This window comes from Gopherus evgoodei, chromosome 6 (genome assembly GCF_007399415.2).
Source record: "Gopherus evgoodei ecotype Sinaloan lineage chromosome 6, rGopEvg1_v1.p, whole genome shotgun sequence".
Lineage (NCBI taxonomy): Eukaryota > Metazoa > Chordata > Testudines > Testudinidae > Gopherus > Gopherus evgoodei.
The window spans coordinates 83,260,417-83,282,693 of NC_044327.1; the positions used below are offsets into that span (position 1 = coordinate 83,260,417).

The 22,277-nt window shown below is 38.0% G+C and overlaps 1 protein-coding gene across 3 annotated transcripts in view; it reads right to left on the reverse strand.

The window, feature by feature from the left end:
- VCAN (versican) overlaps nt 1–22,277 on the reverse strand; it is a 133,405-nt gene that overhangs the window by 45,766 nt on the left and 65,362 nt on the right. The window lies entirely within an intron of this gene.

The window sequence follows — 22,277 nt, forward strand, 5'->3', positions numbered from 1 at the left end:
AGACCTATTATGGAAGTTTTGACTAAGAAAGGTCTTCAATATTTGGGTAGTAGAGAACTTAGTATAACTGAAAACAAAATAAATCGCAATGAACAACACACCACACTTTCAGTACGTTGCACATGCAAATGTGCATATGCATGACTATGTTGTGGAAACAGTTACTATGACTATACACACAACTGAAGTAGTTGTAAGAGGAAATGCCCAGTCAAACTGACCAAACAGGCCTCCAGAAATTACTATGATTTCACCCATTGTCAGAGGAATTGTATTAGCTAATTAGGCATGAGAATATGCACACAGTTTTGCACAAAAATGTACACTCTAAATTCTGAAAATCTGGACTGAATTGTACAGGCAATAATTTGTGAGAGGGTAACATGTCTAACAAGTTCTGACCAGTGCATTATTATTGTAATAATGCACACCTGGGAACCACTCAGATTACTAGTTCAGTCTAAATCGTTTATGGATTTATGGTAGGTTAATGAATTTAATGAACAACATCTGCTCCAAGCCACCTAGATGACATGTACAAATGCATATAATACTGAGGCAAGCAAAGATCTCTGTTAGACCATACTATAATTTGTTAGCTTTTTCAAGATCTAACATGCCATGACAGTCCTATATCAAAGCAACCCTGCTTTGGTATGAAACTATAATATGATAGTTGACTCCCTTCTGAAACATTAAGCAGTGTTCCATGGCAGAATAACTGGCCAATGAGAGAACAGTATAATAAAGAAGTGGTGCCCAACCTTACAGGACAGCCACATAAACCTAAACATAATCTTGTGTGAGCTAAACAGATTCTACATATTCTAATAAGAATTAAGGTCACCTGTATTGATTTATAGTTTAAGTTGAGCTTGTTTTGTATGTATTTAGATAGGTTGTTTCTATGTACAGTATTGTCTATTTACACATCTGTGTAACTAAAATGATGTAAACATGATGAATCAGTTGTTAGTATATTGTGTTGAAGCAGGCCATGGGTCTTATGAATAATCTGGTGGGCTGTGTATGGCACCTCTGTCATAAAGGATGCAGCTCAATTGTCCTTCATTAAAATAGCCTTCTTTACATTAGAATTTCAGTGATTCAGTGTCAGTAATCAAGTTGCCAGTCCTCAGGCTTATTAAGTGATGATAAATTCTCTAATACTTACAGATGGCCAATGAGCTATATTATAATATTATCAGCATATAATGTATAGCTATGTTATTTATAAATAAGCAAGACATTGGGCTGGAAACCTGAAATCTATCATAAAATATAAAAAGGAGAAAAGAAAAAGGGCTATTTATTAAACTGGACTCTTGTCCCCTAACACCAAACACCCAACCATCTGTAACAATTTAAAATACACTAGTTATATCTGATATGTATTGTCAATTTTTATGGCTACATCCTTTTCAACTGCCCTAGTATAACTAAAGCCCTACCAAATTCACAGCCAAGAAAAATGCATCACAGACAGTGAAATCTGGTCTTTTGTGTGCTTTTACCCTATACTATACAGATTTCATGGGAGAGACCTGTGTTTCTCAAATTGGGGGTCCTGACCTAAAAGAGATTTGCAGGGAGTGACAAGATTATTTTATAGAGATCATAGCATTGCCACCCTTACTGCATTCAGAGCTGGGTGGCTGGAGAGCAGCAGCTGTTGGCCGAGCACCCAGCTCTGAAGGCAGTGGCCCACCAGCAGCAGCGCAGAAGTAAGAGTGGCAATGCCATACCATGCCACCCTTACTTCTGCACTGCTGCCTTCTGAGCTGGGTGGCCGATAAATGGCAGTTGCTGATGGAGATCCCAGCTCCGCAGGCAGCAATGCAGAAAGCTGGCAATACCATACCAGGCCATCCTTACTTCTGTGCTACTATTGGTGGTGGCTCTGCCTTCAGAGCTGGGCTCTTGGCCAGCAGATGCTGCTCTCCAGCTGCCCAGTTCTGAAGGCAGTGCTGCCACCAGCAGCAGTGCAGAAGTAAGGGTAGAAGTACTGCAACCCACCCCGCTACAATAACCTTGCGATCCCCTTCACCCAACTCCTTTTTGGGTCAGGACTCCTATAATTAGAACACTGTGAAATTTTAGATTTAAATACCTGAAATCATTAAATTTATGATTTAAAAAATCCTATGACCATGAAATTGACCAAAATGGACCGTGAATTTAGTAGGGCCCAAAAGACATAGATTCTTCCCTATTAATCAGGGGCAGCTCCAGGCCCCAGCACGCCAAGCGCGTGCTTGGGGCGGCATGCCATGGGAGGCGCTCTGCTGGTCGCTGGGAGGGCAGCATGGAGCCGCGGGACCAGTGGAGCCGCGGGACCACTGGTGGAGCCGCGGGACCAGTGGACCCTCCGCAGGCATGCCTGCGGGAGGTCCATCGAAGCCATGGGACCGGCGACCGGCAGAGCACCCCCCGCGGCATGCCGCCGTGCTTGGGGCGGCAAAATGTCTAGAGCCGACCCTGCTATTAATAAGAGACAAAGAGAAGATTCCAAAGGCAAGGGATATGGCTATTGAATATTATCATGTTTTCCCACATTATAATGAAGGAAGGCCAGAAAAGTGGGCATTTGTTCAGAGGAGGGCTTTGGTAATGTGATTCCTAGGAAAAGTAAGTAAAAAACAGCCAGCTGAAGAGAAGATAGTTCAGATTGCCAATACAAACAGGCCCTGAATAGTTTTAGACAGTAAAGACTTTTGAGGAGAAAGGTGAAGCGTTATGGAGTAGAAACAGAGATGGAGTAGACAGATGAATAAATAGATGTGAAGTACTGTCTGTTTCCTAGCCTTTTGTGTTTGTAAATAATTAATTGTGTATAGTACATGTGTTCCTTGAACATTTCTAATCAACAATATATTAAAAAAATGAAATCTTCCTCAAGTCCAGAACCCACTCACTGTGGTCATTGGATGCCTTGACTTCTAACACTGCCACCCACAATGAGACTGATCCAAACCCATTAAAGTCTTTCCATTGACTTTAATGGGACTTGGTTCTCAACAAATATTAATTTCTTACTGACTGTGAGGCAGATGTTGTTCTCATGCCATTGACTGGAAAACTAACTCACAGATATGCAAAAAGGTTTTTAAATGTTTTGTAGAGTTTTTTTTATTTAAGAGGTTTTTTTTAAATATTCTTTTCAGAGATCACTTTTATAGGCAGGAGGTATAAAAGATTGGTCTCCCCAAGACTTCAGCTCAGCAAGTATTCCAGCAGAAATAATGATTAAATGAAAAACAGATTTTGAAAATTTTAAAAACTTTCAAAAGAATAAAAGTATTGTTCAGAAGACACTGATTTGGTGGACTTTTGCATAGATTCATTCATAGACTATAAAAACAGAAATGACCATTTTGAGTTTGATCATCTACACTGACACCCTGTATAACAGACAATAGAATTCCACCCAGTGATTCCTGCAACTTTTCTACTAACTTGTGGTGGATGATGGAGCTCAGTCTTCTGTAAGTAGAAAGGGAGGGGTTTTTGGAAGGACTTTCACTGTTACGAGAAGCCTGATCCAAGCCCAAGGAAGTAAATTGAAAGACTCCCATGGACTCTCAAGAATTTCAAAAAATCAGGCCCTAAATTCTGAGTATAATAGAGACACAGAAATAAAGATGAATCAAGCATTTTTGTGCTGCTCGTGTTGTGAAAGTGAGGTACAGTGGGCATGGATTTCATTTCATAGCGTGGAGCAATCTCCCCTAACAGGAGACACTAATATGAAAAGAAGAAATGTATCCTTTGATTTTGTTCAAATTTTGCCTTATGAACATTAGTCTGAAAAACGAATCGTTAGGGTTTTGGTGGTGTTACATTAGGGATGAATTCGGTGAGTTGATCTAATTCAGTGTTGTCTTAAACAATGGTGTGAATTATGTGTGTAAGCATTAAACTACTGTAAATTACCCGTTTGGTACTAAATGGTTGTAAAAAATGACACAAGTGTACTTTACACACTGGAAGATGAAAGAGTGTGATGTAGCTGGAAAAGCAGCCAACAGGATGGTATAAAATAAAAAAGTGATCTAGTTTTTCTTCAAACACTTTGTTAATTACTTTACAGGCTACATTTACCCATTCCTTCTCCTTGGCATATATATTGCTCCCTTTGCACATCCATTGGATACCAAACCAATGCAGGTTGTACTTCTTTAGCACTTATCTTTTTTCACACACTGTTTATGTCACTGATTAATTTAACCCAAAGACTTTCACAGGAACTTGCACTACCTTTGAATCTGGCACACTATGACAGAATTCGACAAAAACTTAACAAGCTGCCTTATTTACCTTGATAGTTAAGCTAAAATTAACTCAGAAATAACATTTAGCATCTCTACTCTCTCTGAAGGCATTTGTTTGTTTGTTTGTTTTTTAAGGTGGGGGGGTTGGTTCATGTTAACAGTTCTGCTGTTATGGCTGTGTTGTGTAGTTTCAAATTCATTTGCTGAATTAAAATCCAGTGGGCACATCATTAATTTGGCCTGAGAAATACAGTCATGTTCACCAACAAGAGCCTGCCCTTCTTATTCTACTGATCAACTGCCTTGAGACCAAGATTAGATCTGTTAGGGATAAGAACTAAAGAATTGGCAGTATTTTCATGACTAGTGATTGACGTGGCAGTTCAGTTCTCTGTATAGACATGGGGATCCAGATCCTCAGCTTTTGTAAATGGTCATAGCTCAATTGCAGTCGGTGGTGCTATATTTTACACCAGCCTGATGAATCTCTGGTCTTGAATCTCTAGAATACACCTTCTAGACACTGATTCTGAGAATGAGGATCCAGGATGAAGATTTTGAAATTGAAAGATACTAGAAAATACAGACTAGTTAGCTAGTAAATTAACACTGAAAGCAGGTCCATGAGATATATGTTAGATCTTCATAGATTCATCAGTTCTAAGTCCAGAATACACCATTAGATCATCTACTGACCTCTCACATAATACAGGCCACAGAATTTCACCCAGTTACTCCTACACTGAGATACGGGTTGAAGCCACTTTTAAAATTTGACCCTATAATAAAGTCCATAGTATATTTTGTATGTACACATGTTGTATCACATACTGATGACAATCAAGAACTTTCTTAGAATCTACACTATGAAAATTTACAAATTTAAAGCTCAAAAGTGAAGTTTCTGGTTACCAAATACTTGATACGAGCCCTGATCTTCAGGTCTGGGTAAGCTGTGCCCAGCATAGGATCTGTGCGAGGTGAAGCAAACATGGCCTTACATCTCCTTTGTGCTCCCCTGATCTTCAGCTCTGCCAGGAACTCCTCTGGCACCTTGTGCCAGTTAGAGCAGCCTTATAATCAGATCGGGTAGAAAAATTTCCAACATATTTTTCCATTGTCAAAATCAAAACTTTCCATGGGAACATGCTGATTTAGAAGAAATTTCATGTCAGAAAAAAATGAAATAAAAAAAGAGCACTTCAGTAAGGTAGACCTTATCAAAACAATTTTGATCTTTTGTTTCCAAATGAGTTTTTATTTCAAATGTATTTATTTAAAGTTGAAATCAGAACAGAAGGAAAACAAATGTTCCTATTGACCCAAAATGAAATTTGTTGACAATTTTGTTTTGCAGGAAATTTTGAAATTTTTTTCCTTCCAATCTGGAACAATCTTCATTGTTTCCTTGTACTTCCCCATCAGTCTATCTCCATCTGTTGTCTCTTGTCTTATACTTAGATTGTAAGCACTTTGGGACAGTGATTGTCTTTTTGTTCTGCGTTTTACAGCATCTAGTGCAAGAGGGTCCTAGTTCAGGATGAAGGCTCTTAGGTGGAATGACAATACAAATGAGAAATTATAATAATAATTTCAAAACATCTGAATTTCCCACATAACTGAAATTCCATGTTTTGATCAGCTCTACTTATGATTCCTCTAACTTGTGCCATCTTGTAGTACCATAAAGACATCCAAACATGGTCAGCATGGAACAGTGCTCCAGCCTATCTCCTCCCTTCTGGTTATGAAGAGTTGCGAATGGAACTAAGGATCTAGTCTTAAGTGTTAAAGAAACATGGCTAGTCCTATACACACCTAAGTATAACAAAACAAAGAAAGTTCCAAAAATAATCAAATTCTGATTATTTTAATCTTTCCTCCTCATATTAAATTGTCTAGTAAGTAGGATGCAATCTAGTAAAACCCTATTTTTGATTACTATTCAGTCTAAATAAACAGAAGATTTTATTTAATTCAGTTCAAAATGTTCCCCAGCTGGAGATATTTTTCCAACAGTTTTCTGAGCCAAAATTTTCCAACTTCTGAAACATTTAAAGGATATGTGCATGTTTCAATACATTTTTTTCCACTTTCTAAATTTAATAAAAAATTATGTTTTGTTCTCCCTCTGATAGTTGTCCCCCCTCCCCCTTCAGCAGTAAACCAAAATTATTTAAACGTAAATTGACCTTGAGTAAAACTTTCAACTGCTCAACTCAGTTTCTGGAAGGCAACATCTGAAAAGAACAACTTTTGCACAGCTGCTAGAAAGAAGTTGAAAGTAATACAAGGTGGGTGGTCAGTCTTGACTAGTCAAATTCAGCTATCTAGCATGATTTACAGTATTTGGGTGTCTGTATTTCCATGCAAGACACAGCACTGCTGAAAACCTGCATTTCAGTTCTTGGAATGTTCTTAAATTCCAATCTTTTTATAACAGTACCATTCCCACAAGTTCTAGCCTGACACAATTGTTGGCTATGACCAGAAACACCTGTAGAAAGTGGGTATCACCAATGTGGACATCTGTTTCCCACAGGTTTCTGGCCTGTGTCCTTTTGCTAACATGCCTCTGCCAAATTTTGATGTAAAAGCGATGATGCAAAAACCATATCAGAAATAAAGCAACATTCCGATTTTAAAAGAAACCATTATGAGACCTTTTGCTAACATGCCTCTGCCAAATTTTGATGTAAAAGCGATGATGCAAAAACCATATCAGAAATAAAGCAACATTCCAATTTTAAAAGAAACCATCATGAGACCTTTTGCTAACATGCCTCTGCCAAATTTTGATGTAAAAGCGATGATGCAAAAACCAGATCAGAAATAAAGCAACATTCCGATTTTAAAAGAAACTATCATGAGACCGTTTGCTGACCTCTGAGTTTTCCTTTGCCCTTATTCCTTTCTGCATTTTTTCCCCCTTGGTGGTAAAATGATTACGAAAAACAGATTGAGTAATATGTCAAAGGCTACAATTTAATTGAAAGAATGTTAGGCTCATAATTGTTAAAGAGGGGAAAGTCCTATTAGGTCAGATCCCTTGACAGTAGGTGAATTCTTGTCACATGCTAGTCTAAGGTCAATTATTTTCTTCACATTTCCTTTATAGCCTAATATCTCGTCACCAAAACTCCATCAACAGTGGGTGTCTCATATTAAGAGGAACCTACTGCTGACACAATTGTCCCTACATGAACAATCTTCTAATGACAACTCATTATCTATTGCCTAAAAAGAATATGATTCTAACACACTGTAGTGTTCAATAAGCCCAAACCAAACTGGCAAATACTAAGCCATTATCTCCAGTCAGCATTTTACAAAAAGCAATTAAAAAAAATCACAGAGTTGTTCAATCATCTGCTATTGGATGGTTTGTTTGGATATATGAATGTAAAGCCAAATCCACAGACCAGCTCCCAGGCCAAGTACCTAGGCCAGGTAATAGACAGATGTGCTGGTTGGGAGAGGAAGAATCCTGCTCCCTGGGCTGTGAAGCAACTGCAGAATTGCTCACAGAAACTATTCCTGCTGGAGTTGTAGTAGCTTCTATGAGCCTTCATGTGGCCCATCACAGGAGGCTGATCTGCCCTTGCCCCAACCTAGCCCTCTCACACCTTGCTCTCTCTCACCCCATGCTACCCAAATGCATGGCACCCAAATGCATCTGCTGTTACACACAATTGGAACTACCCCACATAGGTGCAAGATCTACCCTTACTTCCTTAGGTTTAGAGAGCTCTTGACAACAGAACTGATGCAGTGCCTCTTTGCAACAAAGATAGGATTAAGGAGAGTGGGAAAAATGGGGGTGTATGATCCCAAAAATGGAAGGGAAACAGAAGAAGAGCTATAGTATTCCTGTGGTCCTGTTCATGCCCACCAACTCCAACAAGGAAGGAGGCTGTCTGAATATGAAAACAGGAACGATTAACACCAAAGGTCTACCACCTTCTCAATCTTTAACTCACAACTCAATGTATGTTTTGGGTTTTTTTTTTCACCCATTGGTTGTGGCTGTTCAACAAAATGACAAATGTATTTTGACTTTAGTAGAACACTTACAATAGACTCAATAATGATTTTGCAGCAGTTCTAAGAAAACTGAAATTGATTACACAACATAAGCACTATAGTACATAGTACCCCCTAGCTTGAAGTGGTTTCTATCATATACAGGGTTTGCAGTTTGGTTCAATGGCTTTCAGTACCTCCACTACACAAATTGTTCCAGCACCCCTGTTGCGTACTTGCATAACATTGACCATGGCATACTATTTTTCCACCATTTTATTTCAGCTGTCCAAGATTTGTATTTTTACACCATATCAGTGGTTTCAGGGGGGGGAATTCTTTGGATTAAAATAACAAACCCGACCCTACAAAGTCCAAGCTCTAGGAAAGCTATTTTTAAAAGCTATCTAAGTAGTTACACAACAGTATTACTACAATGTACTAATTACATATGTATGCCAGAATTAAATGGATGTGGGCCAGATCTTCAATGGTACAAATAGGCATAGCTCCATTAAAGGCACTGAAGATATGCTGATTTACATCAGCTGAAAATCTGGCCTACAATATTCTTTTTACTGATTCAGAGAGTGGTTAATGTGTACTTAGTGTCACTTAATGCAAAGCTTTACTGAGATTTTATCACCTGTAATTTTCCAAGTTTTAAGTACTTCATAGGATAGTTTTAATTTAACTTCTATTCAAGTCCACTAGTCATAAAGCCAACAGTCAAAATCACAGTTGATCAGATGCACTTTTTGGCTGCAGTTCCTGTTCTTTTTGTGGAATTTACCAGGTTAAGATGGTAAGTGATATTAATCATAAGGGAATGTGTACTTATTCAGTCAAAGCAAGGCTATTTTTAGACTCTAATTTTCTTCATTAAAATATGAGTTAACCATTGCACAAATGTAGCCCTGTCACAAAAGGAAAAATTTTCAGTAGGGACAGACCTACCTGTGTAAACAAAAAAAGCATGCACATTTGTGCAATTACATTTATTTGTTTATTTACTTCAGTTATACATATATTTTCTGCAAATGCAACTGGGTATGTAGGCCTTTAAAAACCTATTTGTAGGCACAATTGCACATGTAAATGTGCATACATCATTTGGGATCTCCTCCTTTGAAAATTTCACTTGGAAGACTCAGACTGGACTCTATAACTGCATTTTTAATGGAATATCCCCCCCTCCCCATAACTTGTTAAAATGGAGAAAAGTTGCTGAAAATGTCTACACCCATTTGAAATGTAACCTCATGAATGTGCAGGAACTCCTCCTGAGCTGATGGAATTACAGCAGTGTAAATCTGCCCCTACACTATGTTCTGTAAGAAAGGAGTACAGGGCCATGCACACTGATGGTAGTCAATAAATTATATAATAATAATTAGTTTAAAATGATTGCTGCTGGGCTTATTTTTTGAGCTGCCTTTGAGCCTTACTCTTCTCTCCAGTCTGCATGGTGACATGTACACTGCCAGGCCCACTGATAGCAATTCCAGGCCCCAGGGCCATCCCTAGGGGGGTGCAGGACCCAGGGTGGACATGACGAATCTGTCACTTTTGGGGACCGATTGCGCCAGACTGTGGGGGCCCCCAGAGTGCAGGGCCCAAAGCGGTCCCCACCCCACATGCACCTAGGAGCTCTGCAGCCCACCTGGGCAATTTAAAAGGGCCTGGGGCTCACAGAGCGGCATCAGCGGCAGCTGGGGGGCCCTGGGCCCTTTTAAATTGCCTAGGCCCCTGGACCCCCTTTGTCCCCCCTACTGGCAGCACTGTGCACTGCAGATGAAATAGTGAGAAGAGCACAGAACAAAAAACAGGCCTCAGCAGTACTGAGGAAGTGCAAGGTGGGAGGGTCCCCAGAGCTCAGGCTGCAGCCCAAGTAAGGTTGGTAATTTTGGGTGGGCATATTCCTGAAGATTTCATCACATGATAATCTTTAATTAAAGATTACTCTTTTAATTCCTGGAGACTCCAGGACAATCCTGGAGGGTTGGCAAACCTAAGTCCAAGCCCGGAAATCTACATCACAATTAAACAGTTCCTTAGCCCAAACCCCAAATCAGCTGTCATGGATTAGCCATGGGTGTCTAACTGCAATGTAGATATACCACAATAGCATACTTATCATGGATAGAGGCCTATGTGAGAACTAATTACAATACAATATACAATTAATGATTTGAACATATCATTGGAGTGTTGAACAAGAAGAGTTTTGTAAACTAGGGTGAAATACAAGAATGTAGAGACTAGATGTAGAAACCAAGAGAAAGAAACTCTCACAGGAATCCTGTCTATAGTTATAACCTATTTAGGGAGATTTTCAAAGAGTTTAACTCCCATTGAAAATCCATGGGAGTTAGGTGCCTATGTACCTTTGAGGGTCTGGGCCCTAACTGCCTTTCCAATCAACCCTGTTATCTTTTCTAGTGAAGATGCAACCATTTCACAAGTAAAATGGAGGATTTAAAATTATTGAGCAAAGTAGACCCTCTAAATTACCTATACGGAAAAATCTCAACAGCTGGGTACAAACAGACCTTGAACAAGCACTGAAACAACAAAGTATTTCATTTTAAGAAATGTGGTTCAATTTGATAACTTTAAACCAAAGGTAGTTGAAAAATATTAAGTATGTTTCAAGAAAAATGTTGGAAAAAAATCAATTTCCATTTAAAATTATAGGTTTTACTGAATTTTTTTTTTGAAGGAAAAATTCCCCAAATATTACTTGATTTCCAAAACCAAAAAGGACTTTTTTGTTTTTCCTATTTTTTTTTCACTTTCTCTCTCTCGTTCTTCCTCTCTTCTCCTCCTGCCCCATTTTGCCACTGAAAAAGAGGAGGAGGAGAAGAAGAGAAAGGAAGAAAAAAGAAAAAACAAAACCTGAAAAAAGATTTTTTTTTAATTTTTGGTTTCATTTTTTTTCTGTTTTCAGCCTTTCCGCTTAAAAATGGGACATTGTTTAAACAAAAACAAAATTCTGCAAAAAGAATTTTTTTCTAAAAATACACTTTAAAAAAAAGTTTCAAACATAACATTTTTACCAGCTCTACTTAAAACTATTAAGCAAAGTAACAATCCAATGTTCAGAACTTTGTTAACCCTTTATTAACTCTCTGTACAGCAAAGCTCAGCATTTTTCAAAGTTGAGACTGCTGAACTGCTACCTACCAGTTCCAGTGTAAAACAGCGGTTCCATTTGGCCGCTTGTAGCTAAATCATTTCAAAGTGTAAAACCAATGCTATTTCTGAAAGCGCAATTACTGTCCTTTTGCCTCAAGCCATGAAATTAACAAATGTCCATTGCTTTTCAGATGATTAGTTAAAGAAATCATGTGGGAATTTACGCTATCTCCAGTTCCTTCAAGCATGAAGAGGAATATCTACACTTGAGGTAAGTTTCAGAGTGGTAGCTGTGTTACTCTGTATCAGCAAAAACAAAGTTGTTTTTACACTTGAGGTAGAAATCAGACTAAGGATTCAAAGAATGGTACACTGACCCTTACTGTTTTGCTTCAACAGAGGATACTTCTGGTGGTCTGTATCTTACCCTGCCAGCCTACACATGCGGTGATCCAAGCATATACAACAGTTACAGAGACTTCGAGGTTTATATTCCGAAAGATGTAAAAGATGTTTGGATCACTGACAATCTCACTACAAGCAGAGTGGCAAAGGATAGGATAACAAAGAATCACGTATTTTCACATTTTAAGGTAGTTAGTGCAGGTTGCATGAAAGGAGAAAAACTAGTTTAGATATCTACTCAGAATGACATTTCTTTCTCTTTCTCTCTCTCTCTCTCTCTCTCTCTCTCTCTCTCTCTCTCTCTGTGTGTGTGTGTGTGTGTGTGTGTGTGTGTGTTATAGATACAGCTCTCTTGACACAGAAAACCATAATGATTGGCTAGATCTTCTTTTTTGTTATTCAGGCAAAAGTCCCATTGAATCATTGGGACTCTTGCCTGCATAAGAAAAAACTGCATGAGGAATTCAGAATTTGACATACTATTATTACTAACAATAATAATTAATGACTCTAAAGCATTCCCTACACTCTGGTCAAGGCACTTGGGAGCTCCCCAACAATTTAAAATATGGAACAGCAGCAGATAGATAAAATATATCACCAGATGTCTTTGTTTATTCTGTAGCCTAATGATGGCAAAATAAAAAGACAGTGATTAATTAAGAGAAGCAGAGGCAGCCTAAAAATAGGCATGACTGGTTCAGAAGCCCAAATTGCTTCTGAACAAGAACAAATTTTAAGTAAAGGAAAGACAGCATTGATCCTTCTTAGGGGTTACAGATATAACCCTTGGTGATGAGAACATTTCTATTGCTGTGTGGTGACAGGAACTGAGTTTTCTGGATGGTACCAACAGTAATAATGCACTGGGTGGTCAGACAGATCATAATACACTGCATTCAACATTTTTCTTATAAATATGAATTATTCACTAGAACAGGACAATCTCAACTCCATGCTCCCAAAGGTTTTAGAAAACACATAGCCAACACCAGACTGACAATGCCATGTAAATAATTCACAAAATTTATGAAAAGCATGAATATGTATTTTGTGTGTTATCAATCAGACCCATCTTGCCAAAAGGAGGGAGACGGATGTGGGAAAAAAGCTAACCACATTTACTGTGCTAGTAGGAAAACTTCAACTGTTTCAAAGTATTGCCACAGAAACCTGACATTAAAAAAAAACAAAATCCTGCTAGAGAAAATGATGAATAGCTCAGAAAGCGTGAATTGCTGACATATTTAAAAACCATTGTCACCGGAGTACTTATTACCTGTTTTGTGAATCATTTTAACCTTCAAGCTATTTTTAAAGTGATGCTAGCTTACATTCCTGACACTAAACCATGTATTCATCCTGAATTAGGCTTTATCAGCTGAATCACTTCATATAAAGTAAATCTTCACTACTTTTTGGTAAGCAAGTATTTTCTGAAGATTGAAAAAAAGCTTCAACAGCGAGAAACTTTCACTCACTCAATAGAGAAAAGCACAGTACATTTTGGATACAGACACCAACCTAATTAAAAAATACTGCTATTTTCCAAATAGAAATCATATTCTGCAGGTAGTCTCCACATAAAAGACAACAGCCATTTTGTACACATTAAAATTCCACAGGACTATCTATATGTGTGACTGAACATTCTAAAAAAGTATTCCTTCTCCCTTCATGACAGAAATATTAAAAACTACATTGTACCTATGAATGAGATGATCATTCATTTGTCTCATGAATTAACAAAGAGCTATAAGGAAGCTTGAAGTGTGTAATCCCTGTGTCTAGATCTGGGAGGTTTCCTTGACAACAATGCACAAACAGCAGGGAATGTGTATGCATCCTCTGAACAGTATGTAACCATGAGGGTACTGTTTTCTGGTCTCTATGGCTGTCTGTAAAGGAATGTGAAAAAAATATTCATCATTCTATAATATGCTCCTCAGAAAGAGCCAACAATTATGGCCAGCACACTATTTAGTAGTTTTGTTAATTAATAAGTGTGAGATTTCAAAGCTGTATTTTGTTTTTTGAAGCAGAAGGAGGAATAATGCACAAAAACACAAACTTACCCTGGTTTTTGGTTTTGTTTGTTTAGCTTTGGTTCATACCATTTGCATTTCAAATAGAATTTATACTGTGTTTGTGTCTCATTTCTTCCTAACACTGGTTAAACAAGAGTATGGTAATGTGGTGAAGTTCTAGCAGGCTTAATTAAGCAATAGGTCCTTCAAACAGGCTTAAATATGTTGATTTAAGTCTCTGCTGCCAAATGGCCTTAAATGTATTTTTAAAAAACCCTCCTTTCTAGAAAGGACTTTTGGAAGTCATTGTGCCAGATTCTGATGCCAATTACAATGGCAAGATTCTGATTCAAGTACCACAGTGGAGATACTCTGCATTTATTCTGGAGCAACTGAGATGCAAATCTGGCTCTCTGTCTATATTTTTCAGTTGTTAGGAATGGATATATAAAGGATTAGGTCATTCAGGATATGAAAATAATTCCTATAGTTCTCTGATAGATTAATTACCTTATTAACAAAACAAGTAGCAGCCATATTTCACATGGAAATGTATCTCAAAAGAGTCAATTTTCTGTCTTAGCTGAACACTAAGCACTAGCACTGACACATTACTGCACAGAAACAAAAAGATGGGGGTCTACCCTTGACAAATAAATTACCATATCAAATGGCATCTTTGACAGCCAGTCAGAATACCGGATGTCTGACCATGGCAATAATACACTGCTGATGTAAGTCCGCATCCATTTGCTGAGCCTATTTACAGTAATGATTAATTTGATCCCTTCTCTCTGATTGGCAAAAGCACACAACTGATCCATTCTCAAGGTCATCCAGAATACAGTGCCTGGTCCAACTTCTAGTGAAATAAATGCGAGGTTTTGTATTAACTTAGAGAGGACCTTAATCAGGGCAACAGTGAGTTACTTACACACTGCTGCACCAATAAGCCACCACAGAGAGAAATGTATTTGGATCAATTTTGTGGCATAATACCCAGGAAGTTATGGCAAGAGAACATTGTCACAGGACCAGCTGGCTTTGCTTTCCAAACAAATGTCACCTCTCTGCATCGGCATTTACACAGCCATAAGAGACCGTTTTCCTGAACCATTCTAGTTCAATGATATTAACTTCAAAATATATGATAGCTTTCTCAAGAGCTAAGCAGTTGCTAATTAAGCTAAACTTGTTGCTCATACATAAAACAATCCAGTTCACATATATCAACAAAGCTATGCAGAGACCAGATGTTCCATTTCACAGAGGATTTTGAGATTCATTCCAAACTGGAGCAAAACCCCAAAATTTTGAAATTCTCTGTGAAGGAAAATTCTGAAAAAAACAAAATTAGTTTTGGGTTATTCCAAATGCTTTGTTTCAACAAAATTAAAATGTTTCAACTTAGAGTTTTTAATGTTTGTATTATTTTGTCAAATACATAATAATGTAGAATATAATACAACATAAAAAAATTCAAAATGAGAAACTGAAACATTTGTTCGGCTATTATCAAAATGGTATGTTAAGACACTGTCAGAACTTCTTTTTTAAAAACCAGAATTCCAGCTAAGTTGACCCAATTTGGTGAAGCATTTCTGTTTCAACAGAACTGCATATTTGGACGGAATATGGTTTAGTCAAAATTTCTCTGACTATCTCCATAATCTGCTTTTTTAAGCAATAAATCATTGCATAATCACCATAGATAACAACAGGGCTAAATAACAAGGAATGTAAAACTTTCTTTATAAACCTGGAACACCTCCTAAGAATAAATAATAGGTTGGAGTAACAGACATTTATCCTCTCAGTGAAGAAAAATGTCTAATTTTTATTCAATACGTCAGATATTACCATAGGTGCTTCCTCACCCGGAGGACAAATATCTTTCTAACTCAACAATGAATACATATAATTAAAATAACCTTGTTAAAAATAGCAAGTATGTGGATATGTCCCACAGAGCAGCGTCCTGACTGATATATACCATTGTGCATAAATAATCTTAGTTTTAAAAAACTATTAGACTTATTGTTATATTTTCCGAGCAATGTCACACTTAAAGGGGAAAATGCTACCCTGTATTGCACAGGCATGTAGAGTGTAGGGAGTCTTTTACTACCCAGTACACACATGTGCAGTAGAGTAGGATTCCTACTTAAAACTAAAGAAAGAGCCAGCAGGGTTTGATGGTATTGGCTACCATGTCTACCATGCTTGACAGCACACCCTGACCCAAGGAAGTATGGTCAGATGTGGCCATCAGTGCTGTGAGACAACGACCTGAGCCAGCCAGGAATGAAAACTCGTCCTTTTCAGAAGAAAAGTAAAATGTGTCCGACAGTACTTAGATACAGGCCAATTCTATACTATCCTTCCCTGTGTGAAACCTGTGAATATCTAATTTTGGCATGCATATATATAAAGACATCTAGCAAGTCCCTGTGCTACTCTATCAAATCCCACTGAACATGGGTTCAGATTCTGATACTCTTATACTAAGTAGTACCTAACTCCATCAATAGTCCCCTTAGCATCAGTGGTACTAGTTGGGGTCAAATCGTGAGCGCCTTATTCCCACTGATATACTAAAATTCATATGAATAGTTCCACTGAAACATTATAAAGTACTATTTTATGTGAATACTCTGGCCCATGATGGGCATTCTCAATGAAGAGCCCTAATTATGACTCTATTTGCAAGTTTTGGGGTTGATGGCCATGATTAATCCACATGCTGTGTTTAAGGTAATTACTTTCATTCAAATTTCACACACTTTGTTCCAAGGCAGGAAATAAACATATTAAACAGAAATCACATATTAAACACACACAATGTTTGCAATCTCTTTTCATAAAATGCCACACCCACAAAGCACAGGTTCCCTCATTTTCATTCTATTCAAGGCTGGAGGAGACAAAAAACCAGACAGAGCGGTTGTGAAACCCTGGATCTAATAAGCACCTTCCAATGTATTCACTAAGTAAACACTCCAAAAATGCAGGTGTGCAAATTACTCCTCATACAGACAGAAGCTGTTTTTTCAGTATCCCCTCAACCACTGTTAAACCACCCCACACCACACCCCCACTAGCATTTTTCAGCTAATAAAAGCTTTATGAGCTAAAAAAGTTCCTTTGGGGTTTTTTTCAGCTGCTAACTCATAGCCTTCCAGCTACAGCATCATAACTCACTGTTACAATCCACTGGAGCTAATGTAACATACCAGGATCATGAATAGCATGTTTTGTTTTTCCACCATGAAAGACAAGCCTCATATGACTAATTACTAATTATGATCATGTAATCATAATTACTAATATGATAATATATGCAGTGCAAGGATGTTTTTCCTGTCCATGTTGAGTCCCATTCAACATTGATCATAAGCAAAAGAGAATGGCATGAAGTTCTATACAAGTAAATAAAGTCTAAAGCATATTCCATTATGGAACTTGCACACTGTCATTTTTATGACAAAAAAGGGGATGTTTCCCCATATATAAAGATATTTTCCTCATTAATTTGCATACCTGTCCTAGACCTGCCCATGTCCCATAGACTGTCAGAAAATGTCATGCTTTATATTCCTCATAATTTGTGCACCTGCCTCAGATTCATTCACATGCCAGTGCATGGGCTGTTTGCCAATAAATTCTCTCAAGGAAAACTGTTGTATTCTTATACAAATAAGCAGCTTAATCCATTCAGCTATATTCTCTCTCTTATCAGCATTTCAGCGTAATTGCCAAAATATAACATAATGGGCTTGCTTTTCAGCCAGGCCTCAACTATCTTCCATGGGTGCAATTGTACACCTCTTTGTAACTGGAACTTCATTTATGCACCCACAATTAATTTCAGGCAAAAATACTTGCAGTTAGATGTTTAACTATTTAATCTGTGGACAGAACAAGAAGAGAAATCATTGTGGAGATGCTATCTTTGGTCATCTAGTCCAATAGTTGAATGATACAAATATACATTTCTCGCACGTATATTTAAAATCAAACTGGGACATATACTGTACTATATGAGGAACTAATTTATGACAGTCTAGAATAACCTAATATCCTAGTCGATATTTTTAATTCAGTTTCATTCAATCTAGTCAATATTCCACATCATTCCTATATGGGTCTATAATAAATAAATAATAATAATGTGCCATACATCTATAACACACACCTTCTAAAGGCATCAAAGTGCTTTAACAAAGTTGGTGGCAGGTTATGGCTGGCCCATGCGCAGTTTTGAAGCTGAGGGGAAAAGTGCAAGAAACCTTTCCCCATTCCACCTCCCTCAGAGGCTGACCATAGGCACAGTCACTAGCTCAGGAAAGCAAGGGAGTTCCTTCTGCTACAATTCACTAGGACTCTAGCCACCCCAAAGAAGTCTTGGGTATGGCCTCAACAGCCATATACAAGTGCGGGCTGGGGGGGGGGAGGAGGAGGAGGAGGCTACAGCAAAGTAATGCACATTGGAAAACATAATCCCAACTATTCGTACAAAATGATGGGATCTAAATTAGCTGTTACCACTCAAGAAAGATCTTTGTGTCACTGTGAATAGTTCTCTGTAAACATCTGCTCAGTGTGTAGCAGCAGTTAAAAAAGTTAACAGAATGGTAGGAACCATTAAGAAAGGGATAGATAATATGAAGAAAATATCAGAATACCATTATATACATCCCTGGTACGCCCATACCTTGAATAACACATGTAGTTCTGGTTGCCCCATCTCAAAAAAGATAGATTAGAATTGGAAAAGTTACAGAGAAGGGCAATGAAAAGGAGTAAGAGTATGGAACAACTTCCATATGAGGAGAGATTAAACAGACTGGGACGTCTCAGCTTGGAAAAGAAATAACTAAGAAGGGATATAAGAAGAGATAGAGACCTATAAAATCATGAATGATGGGGAGAAAGTGAATAAGGAAGTGTTACTTACCCCTTCACAAAACACAAGAACCAGGGGTTACATAATGAAATTAATAAACAGCAGCTTTAAAATACACAAAAGGAAGTACTTCACATAATGTACAGTCAACTCAACGTCAGGGAATGTTGTGAAGGCCAAAACTATAAAGGAGTTAAAAAAAGAATTAGACAAGTACATGGAGGATAGAACCACCAATGGCTGTTAAGCAGAGTGGTCTTGGATGCAACTTCATTCTCTGAGTGTCCCTAGCCTCTGACTGCCAGAAGCTGAGAATGTGTGACAGTGGATCGATCACTTGATGATTTTCTATTCTTTCATTCCTTCTGATGCACCTGGCATTGGCCACTGTTGGAAAAGAGGATACTGAGCTAGCTGGACCATTGGTCTGAGCCAGTGTGGGCATTCTATGTTCTTATGTAATTCTGCTTCCAAGACACTATTCCACTTAGGTCGGGTAACCCCAAATTACTCCCTTAACGAGAGGCAAAAGGAAAATAGAGCTCATAACTAATTAAGACTAACAACACCTGTATGAGGTACTTAACTGTTATTACGCCCACTACAGATAGTGAAATTGAGTTGCAGAAACTGGCTTTTCACCATGTTAGCATAATGGCAAGTTTCCACTGTACTGGACAAGTCACATCAATGATGTGAAATGAAACATACTATTCTACTTCCACAGAGTCCTGTTCCGCTATTGAGGTGAACTATTGTTTCCAGCACCAGGACCGGCTCCAGGCACCAGCTTACCAAATAGGTGCTTGGGGCGGCCACTCCAGAGAGGGGCAGCAGGTCCAGCTATTTGGCAGCAATTCGGCGGAGGGTCCCTCCCTCCCGGTTGAAGTGAAGGACCTCCCACTGAAATGCCGCAGATTGCGATCGTGGCTTTTTTTTTTTTTTTTTTTAGCTGCTTGGGGTGGCAAAACCCCGGGAGCCAGCCCTGTCCAGCACAAACATATACTGAAGAAAAGGAGGCGAAGGAAGGTAGAGAACTGACTCACACAAATGTACCAATACTACTGAGGAGACATTTATATACAATAGCTTGAACTATACATACCTCAGCTCATCTTGTAATTGTTTTGGTATTATTTTCAGGACTTGATAAGAAAGTTGCTATTTGCAAGGAGATATTTACACTTTTTGTACTTCAAAATCCTGACAGGATTTTTTTCCATCCCTAGTTTATTGTTGTATTTAAGAGTGTTAAAATATATTTTATTGAAAATATGCTAATGCAAATGAGGACAAACATTGTTTACTAAAGATAACTGTAATTCTGAATACTGTTTCCTGTGATCCCTTAGCTGAGAACCAACAAGTTAATGACACTGTTTTATATAGTTCCCTGATGACTATGAATCAACTTTCATTGCAAAGCGTATCAGAAAAATGGATTGTATCACGTTCTGTAGTAACTAACTTCTGGTGAGGTGCATGTGTTAGTAATCTCTGTCAAATTGTCTCCTCCTTAACACTTAATGTATGTATTTCCTTCAGAATAAAAGGAAGTTTATGTACTAAGAAGCAGTGAATTGAAAATGTGCTTGATGAGATCTTGCAAATGTTTTCTAGTACTTGTGTGGAATGAAAAAAAATGGTCAGAATGCTCAAAAGAAAAGCACCTTTAGGGGCAGCTATCTGATTAGATGTCTAAGGCTGGGAAATTCACATACAGTGGCTGTCAGATTTGAAAACAGGCTGGGGGGAGGAGGGAAACAAACTTTCATTCTAATCCTGCACTAAAAAGATGGTAAAATCCCTTCTTTTTGAACACAGTAGAGAAATTGCCATTTGGGGAATTCCACCTTATTTTACAGAAAGAGTTATTTTGATTCATACATGGTAGAATAAACCATCCTTAGTGACAAAATTTTAAAGGTCCACTGACTGAAGTTAAAGCTTCAACCACTGACACATATACCCACAAACATACACAAATACACACAGAGAGATTTAAAAAGTTTTGAAACTCTAACAGAAGGTAAAGTTTGAAGAAATTCTGCTCTAAGGGCTAGATCATTAGTGTGAGATCTGGCCCACAGAAAATGACTGCACACTCTTGTGTTGCCCCAGAGCATCTCAGGAGGGAATTGTGACCCAGGGAATCACAGCACCCTTCTTCCCCTGACTGCTGGTGCTCCACAGAAAGAGTGAACTGAGACCTGCCTCAGCATACACTCCTGTTGCCCTGGCATACCTTCATCTTGGGGGACGAGGAGTCAAGGCTACACTCACTCCCCAAACCCTCCCACCCTTCCTGACCCAGGCTTGAGGGAAGGATATAGCATCTCTGTGAAGACTGCTTTCTCCTATGCACAGTAAGCTGTGGTATTGTTATACTCGTGCATACAAGTAAATGGCCTCTTATACTCCACAATCTGATCCTTAGATAGCGAATGGATTTAATCGAACTTTCATGAATTCAAGAGTATTTTGTATCTGACTTAAATCCAATCCACATACCTCAATCATTTGATGTGGCTCATCAGAGTGTCTCATCTAATTGTGACTTCTAAATATAGGCACTAGGCAGAACACAAACCCACAATGCTGCTAATATGTCACATATTCCAGTAACAAAAGTACTGCTCAATTAAAAAAAAACATGTAATCCTTTCCAGTCTAATTTTGATATTAAGCCCCAATTGTTCACAATGTATTTGTTAAGACTATGCAGTTTAAATATTGTAGATATATATAGTACAAAATAAGAAAAAGTAAAAAAATTGCACTCTGTACAAGCTCCGCTTACTACCCGGTATTACTTTTGCCTTTTGATTGGTGCACACAACTCTTTTAGGTCCCAAACCAACTCCCATTAAAATCAATAAAAGGACTTGCATTAATTATAATGGGAGTTGGATCAAGTTCTTTACACTAATGGTAGTTATGGTCATGAATAAGTGGGAAATTAATCCTCTAAGTAATCATACAGAAAGCATCATATTCTGCTAGGCTAAAAGAAAAATAAAATGTATATTTTTGTGGCAAAAATCATTATAAATGAATTAAACATGGCATGAAATTCTACAAACCCTACAATATACCTCGATTAATCTCCCTTTTCTCAGCACTTTCATATCTCTTTTTTTTTAAACTTAATACTATACGAATGATCTCAAGTAATGGCCAGTTGTCTGATACAATATTTTAATTCAGGAATTGGTAGATTAGTTCAATGCTAGTTTAGTTCAATGTAGTTTTGCAGTTTCTGTTCTGGAAACCCATGGAATTAAAGCTGCATATGCAAATACAGTGCCTTCAGCTAAAGAACTTCATGAACTTGTGCAAATTATGGTAATTTGCATCACGGACTCTGCAAAGTAATCAGGAAAATGATGATGATACACCATGGCAAATATTCTGCCCCCCAAATCCCACAACATCCACCTGTAGATGTAACAGATGTTCCCAAATGTTTTAGCTGACCACACTGTAAATAGCATTGTTAATGGCTAC